The sequence below is a fragment of the Dipteris shenzhenensis genome, chromosome 16 (genome assembly GCF_047967505.1).
Source record: "Dipteris shenzhenensis isolate YYH24624 ecotype China chromosome 16, Dip_SZ_1.0, whole genome shotgun sequence".
NCBI lineage: Eukaryota > Viridiplantae > Streptophyta > Polypodiopsida > Gleicheniales > Dipteridaceae > Dipteris > Dipteris shenzhenensis.
This window is the reverse complement of record NC_141611.1, coordinates 20509942-20517066: the sequence shown is the minus strand read 5'-3', so window position 1 is coordinate 20517066 and position 7125 is coordinate 20509942.

Genomic DNA, 7125 nt, shown 5'->3' with positions numbered 1-7125 from the left:
TCATGTTACTTTTCTTGCATCAAATATTTAAAAGCGAGTATTTTTATATGTGTGCACAGTACGTGTTCACATTGTTACGGTAGTACTAGTGCGTCCTTCCTACTTTGCCAAAACTTTGTGGAGTCAATAGTTACAAAGCCACTTGCATGGCATTTGATTGTTGCATTAGAGCCTCTTTCCACCACGTCCTTAAACCACTTTACATCCAAAACATACACAAAGAAGCGTCGAAAGTCAAGCATAATGATATCTTGGATTATGCCACAATAATCATCCATGGCTCCATTGGCTCCCTCAAAGCTAGCAATGATGCCGCAATCTTGTGTGTTTCTCTTATCATCAATCTGTTGTGTTCGAAAATGCTTGCCCTCACACCATATAGCATTGAACATAGTGCACTACACCAAGAAAAAAATCAATTAAATAAGCAATCTAAATTATAAAAAGCTCCTAACTTATGCATAACATTCTATATACGACCTTGCTCATGCATCCCCTAGCATACTCCCATTCTTTGATTGTGATATGCATCCCCTCGTCTTTCTCTGCTTTCTCCATTTCATCAAGTAGCCAATCCACATGAATATCCTTTGGAAGTGCTCTTAGATGCTGAGGGTATGGCACACGAGATCCGTGGTGTGTATGAAAGAGGGCCGTTTCTTCTTGTCTTCTTGCCTTTGCATCCTCGTATCTTGTCACCCATCCTTTCATCACATCACTATGAAGCATGCAAAAGAGGTTGATACTATTATGCAACTCCGTGTCTATTACTTTGTTGCGTCCTTTTCCTTGAGGCACAATAGAGGTCATCCTTAGGTCTTCATCATCTCTCCATAGTCGTGGGAGAGAGCTATCCACATCAACAAGAAACTCAAAAATATATACAAGTGATTCTTGTACCAACCAACCCTCGGCCATGCTACCTTCGGGTCTTGCATTTTGTCTCACGAAGCCCTTCAAGGTCTTCATGAAGCGGTCGAGGAAGAACAACCATCGTGCATGTATAGTACCGCATATAGCAATCTCATCCACCAAATGTACTATGAGATGTAGTTGGCTTGTGAGAATAGAACGTGGAAATGTCTCCTCCACTAAACAAACCGCCTCCACTGACATAACTCGAACATTCTCAAGCGTGGTGGGATCTATTTCCTTTGAGCTCACATACCTCACAAGCTCGCCCATCTTGTAAATACAATCTTTCACATCCTTCGATGCACTACGTGAAATGCTAGTAGGTAGTATGAACTGAACCCACGAGGAGGTGGTTGATTAGTTGCTTATAGCTATTCACTCACAAATTTGAAAGGAAAAAGATATTATGCATATAAAATACTTACTTGGAGCATCTTGTGCCAATCATGAGATTTCAAGCCATATAATTGCTCTACACCTCTTTTCTTGCTCTACACCTCTTTTCTTGCTCTTTGTAAAGGCTCCCTTCAAACACCTCATGCATCCAGTGGGAGTACGAATTGTAGTAATAGCGTGCTTCACTGTTGCCATCTCTAGCTTTGATAACATCCACGGTGCACGAGGTAAAAAAACACGCCCATTTGGTCTCTCTTGAGGCCAAGCTTCACGCATCCTCCCTGTGGTATGTAGATCCTCCCTTATGCCTGCTGAATCTCGTGTCCCATTCAAATGCTCCCAAATGGTAGATGCCACATTCTTGAAGATATGCATCGGATCAAGCAGGTGATTGATCTTGAGGTGGGACCAATATGGTAAACGATAAAAGATGGAGTATCTAAATAAAATAAAGTGTTAGCATGCAATCTTTACTTTCAACCAATATAGCCAATCTTTACTTCCAGCCAATAGTTACAAACCCTTACTGGCTCATGCCAAGTGGTGGAGGAGTCGTGGAACCGTCCCAAATTCTCATCCAATCTCCCACGGTGAGTGATCGTGGGAGGACTTCATTCCAAGGGGCAACATATCTAGGATGATCAGGTGGGAGAAATCGATGGTGATTCTTATAGATGACCTTATTCAATGCGTCTGCCCGTGAGGCAACTAGCGAAGGACCACAAACAGGACATGCATGGTAACCCGATGTAGTGAGACTTGAACAATAGATGCAATTAAGCGTGGAAGGTGGGTTTAGGGTGCCACATCCTTTGCCTATTCATAATTAAAAAATGCAATGCTTACCTGAACACTCGCCATAGCTTGGGAAGTCATGCATCGTCCACATCAAGACTGCTTTGCAGTTGAAGTCTCGTGACGAGGGAGGCCTGCTCACATCATGCACCTCGATACCTCTCCAAAGTATCTCTAGCTCATAAATCAAAGGCTCCAAATAAACATCAGGGTTTTTGACTTTATGTTTCCCTGGAATTAGAAGGGACAGCTGACATGTCCTTTCTTAATAGCCATAGAGGGTGGAATATTGTAATTCACCAATACCACTGGCCATACATTGTAAAACGTGCTTTTGAGACCAAATGGGTTCACACTGTCCATACCCAATCCAAGTCTCAAGCTCCTAGGTTATTCCTTGAAGCTTGGCCATGTGTCTTCAATATGCTTCCATGCAGGAGAGTCCGCGGGAGTTCTCCGGTTGATCGATGGGAGGAATGCCATGACATGAGCTCTGCAATAGATTTGCACTTGAACATATGTTGGATGCAAGGGATTATGGGAAAATGTCGCAATACCTTACGAGGCATGTCCAAGGTTTTGAGATCTGCTCTATATCTTGCCTCTCCACAAGTAGGACACTCTCTTGCATCCTTATGTAGTCCACGAAACAAAACGCAATCGTTGACACATGCATGGATGCGCTTGTAATCTAATCCTCCAAGAGAGGTCACATGTTGCCTTGCCATATCTCTTGAGGTCGGTAGTTTATTCTCCCTTGGAAGCATTTTACACAATAGCCTGCACGTGAAGACCATAAACGAGGAAAAGCATTCGAGTAATTGACCCACTAGCATAATTCACCATGTTTGCAAAATCGACTTTAAAGCTTACTTGAGTAATGCATTCAAACTTGCATTGCTCTGGCTTGCAAGTTTAGTAACTCAAGGGAGGCACGTAGAATAGAGAATGTGCACCCCTCAAACAGTGGAGTCGATGCTGCGGTAAAAAGATCATCCTGCTCCATGCTATTATCCCTCCCTTGATGGATATATAAATCCTGCACCATATCATCAAACACCTCCTCCTCCACGGCTTCATGAGGTAATGGTGGAGGGCTACTATCACCATCACTCCATGCATCCGTAACGATCCCTCCTGAAGATCCCACCTCATATCGCCGATGCTTCGCCTCCTCACGACGGGCATAGGGTAACATATGCGGGTGTGGCACTGCATCTTGTATCAAATTAAAACGGGATCATAACTCAAACATATGAACACCCATAGGTATCTCAATCAACCTTAACTTACAAACCCTTACCCTATTTACGATCACATCCCATTCTCCATACTTTGAGATATGATTGAGTGTAATCCTGCGTGCACGATACATGTTTCCTCGACATCGATCACACAGACATTTGATTTTTTGCTCCAACCACATTTCGCGATGGTGGATACGGAGGGATTCATCCTCACTGGAGCTACTTGTTGAAGATGGAGACATCCTACAAACAAACAACCCACCAAATTTGCTCTTCTTCAAATGTTTAATTTAAACTCTGTGTTGCGTCTATCACTGCATCTAACATCGCATCTAATGGCGCATCTAAACGCGCGTTTACTCTGTGTATTTATATGCACCTATAGACGTGCTAGTAGACGCGACTATAGACGCGACTTTTAAACCTGCTTTTCGACGTGCCGCTCGCTTTGATTTTCTTCATATTACTTAAACTTCGCGCGGCTTCCTTCCTTCTTTATTAGCAGATCCATAGTTTCGAAGCTTAAAGAGAGCCTCCCATACTTACTTCCAAGCTTTCACTCAAGAGAAAGGGACCGTACCTACACTTACTTCTAAGCTTAAAGGAGAGGAGGATGAACAAGGAGAAGAAGCAAGTTTGAAAAAGAAAGAAGAACCTTCCATACCTTTATCCAAGTAAGTCTTTTTGCAGTTGATCTTGTTTGGAAGTTTGCTCTGTCTAGTTTTGTACTTTCTCGTATCCAAGAAGCGCATGATCTGGGTATGAGTGTCACGTTTTTGTGTTGGGCGCAATGTCCTTTTCGAATTTTTAGAAATCTCGCCTGTCGGAGCACGTCTATAGGTGCGTCTCAGGGGTGTCTAAAAGTGCGTCTACAGGCACATCTAACCGCGCGTCTGGCTTGTTGCAGACACACACAGACGCATCTATAGACGCTCTGTTAGACGCTCTGTTAGACGCTCTATTAGACGCTCTGTTAAACGCTCTGTTAGACGCTCTGTTAAACACTTTGTTAGATGCTCTGTTAGATGCTCTGTTAGATGCGTCTGTAGACGCGCAAATCAGACGGGTCTATAGACGCGCTTTGGCAGTAAGCCTCTCTTTTCTTCCCCTTTCTTCTCAGCTCATCAGTAATAGATTTTTTTCCTTTTTGCCAGTTCAACATGTGGCCAGGAAGCACTTCTAGCTCACCTGATCCCCGGGAATCTATTTGGAAGGACTTATATAACCTTTTAGGGCACCCTCCTAGTCCTGCGGAGTTATACGGGTATATGACGGGTACTCTAAACACTCCCCAGGAGTCGGCACTATAGACTCCAAGCCACCCCACACTGCCTGAGATCACCCCAGCAGAGTCATCACAGCCATCTTATGCCCCTTCCCCCGTACCGTCTTATGCCCCTTCCCCCATGCCATCTTATGTCCCTTCTGCCATCCCGTCTTATGCCCCTTCCCCCATGCCGTCAGGAGGTCCTTCTGTCTCGGTGAGCCATCGACGTACTTCTGTGCCGTTGAGACTCGGTTCTCCAGCTACGAGTGGTCAGCGTAGTCCCTAGCTACGAGTGGCCAGTGTACGAGCTCGACACGACAGGGTAGCAGGCGTAGTAGCAGGGAGAGCGGTGGGGGATGCATGGCACAGTGCTTTGGGCCATGTGGTGGTGAGGAGGATGATGATTCAGATGATTTAGACGTGCCTCTGGGTGATGGTACAATTTATTATGACATCACTCAGACAGAAGGCATCTTGATGGATGCGCGGGGGAAGGACATCATGGCCTTCATGCGCTCTGTAATTGCTAACAATTACAGAGATTGCTTTATCCACTACAAAGACCACCCAAAGAGGTTGGCTGATGAGACCCTCGCTACTGTTTGCTCTAGGTATCCTAACCCCCCCAATCGCCAGTTCACAGATAAATGGGGGAAGTCAAAGATTGTTACGATACTTAGCAATAAAAGATCTTCGCTTAAGAGGCAGGCACTAGCGGAGCTTGCCAGGGTTGAGGCAGGTCAACCACCAAGGGGCCCGCCCCACACCGCTCACAAGCATGAGTGGAAGAAGGCAATGAAGTCAGCGAGAGAGGACCCCAGTCTGCAGCACGTGGAGGCACGGAGGATCCAGATGGAGGAATATGGAAGCGCGCATTTTGGAGCAGGGGGTGTTGAATCATGGGAGGCCCAATTTGTAAGTATCGATCTCAAATTATATTGCTTATGTAGTTTATTAGGAGGTTGGTTGTTTCTTTGTACTAATCCCTCCACAAAGTGTGTCGCGGTCATGCAGCTTGAGATCATGGGCAGATACCCTACTCCAGTGGAGACAGCCTACCACCGCCACCATCGCAGAGGAGATACATGGAGGCAAATCTATGATGACGGGTTGATTACCGAGGAGTAGTATACCCGAGCTACTGGAGCGGCCCCCCAAGTATTTGAAAGTAATTAAGTAATGCCAAAATTATAAGTAAAGATTTGATTTTTCATACATTGATATATGTTGTCCCTTGTTTACAAGCCCATGCACAAGACGACGAAGAAGAGAGGAAGGAGGCGCAGAAGGAAGCGCAGAAGAGAGTGCAGAAGGGAACGTGGAAGGCAGTGAGGATTAGTCGTAGAAGTAGTGCTAGCTACTCTTTTTTGTACTTAAAGCCACTGGCTTGGCTTCGTGCCTCTTGTATATAGACTCCTCTTATTTTTTGTACTTGAAGCCACATGACGTGGCTTAGCTTCCTTTTTTTTTGTACTTGAAGCCACATGACATGGCTTAGCTTCGTGCTATATGTATATACAAGCACTTTTTGAGCTTTCAATTTTATTGCGTTTTGGAGTTGTAATATTTTATTTGGAATTGTAATTAAAATGCGGTTGGCTGTAAGAATTGAATTACACAATGTGGATATGGGATTCTTGTAACTATATAGCATACACAACATACACAGTATTCTGTAAAATTTAAAAAAAAAAAGCGCGTCTATCCGTGCGTTTAAAAACGCGTTTATATTCGCGTCTGTCTGTTCGACTTGCATCTATATGTGCATCTACAAATGCGTTTATAAGCGCATGTATTTATGCATCTAACTGTGCGTTTATACGCGTGTGAGTCTGATATATAGACGTGCAATTAGACGCGGGTCTTCAGGCGCGAAAATAGATGCGCAAATAGACGCGCCCGTAAGTTTTTTATTAGTTCATGAAACGCGTCTGTGCGCGCGTCTATGGGTGCTTTGTCTTGTTGTGTTAACTTGCATTCTTGGACTATCTACACCCCCCCCACATGGGCCTATCCTACATGGAGGGAATAATCCAATACAATATCCATCTCCACCTATTTTATATTACTTCTCCCATGGTCCTTAGTCCATGTCTCACTAAATGCAGGCATGGGACTACCTAGGTGGAGGGGTGGCACATGGAGGAACCATGCCACCTTAACATTTTATAATATAACTACCATGGATTATGTACAACACACCTTATGGGTCCTCTTATATGGAAGGGTGGCACATGGTCATGCCCTGCCACCTCAACCCTGGGCCCTATGCACACCATATTTTATTATACTTTTGCCACACATACAAGCACACACATATATTTATGCCTTTTACCTTGGTCAAATTTATCCATAACAACACACACACACACACACACACATGTATACTTCCCCAACTATGAATTATTATTTTATGTACCCCCGTGAAATCCCCCCTTTACCCTCTCTTTTTAACCTTCGCACACACTAAGCATACTAATCCTCTTATACCTCCTCTAATCCCTT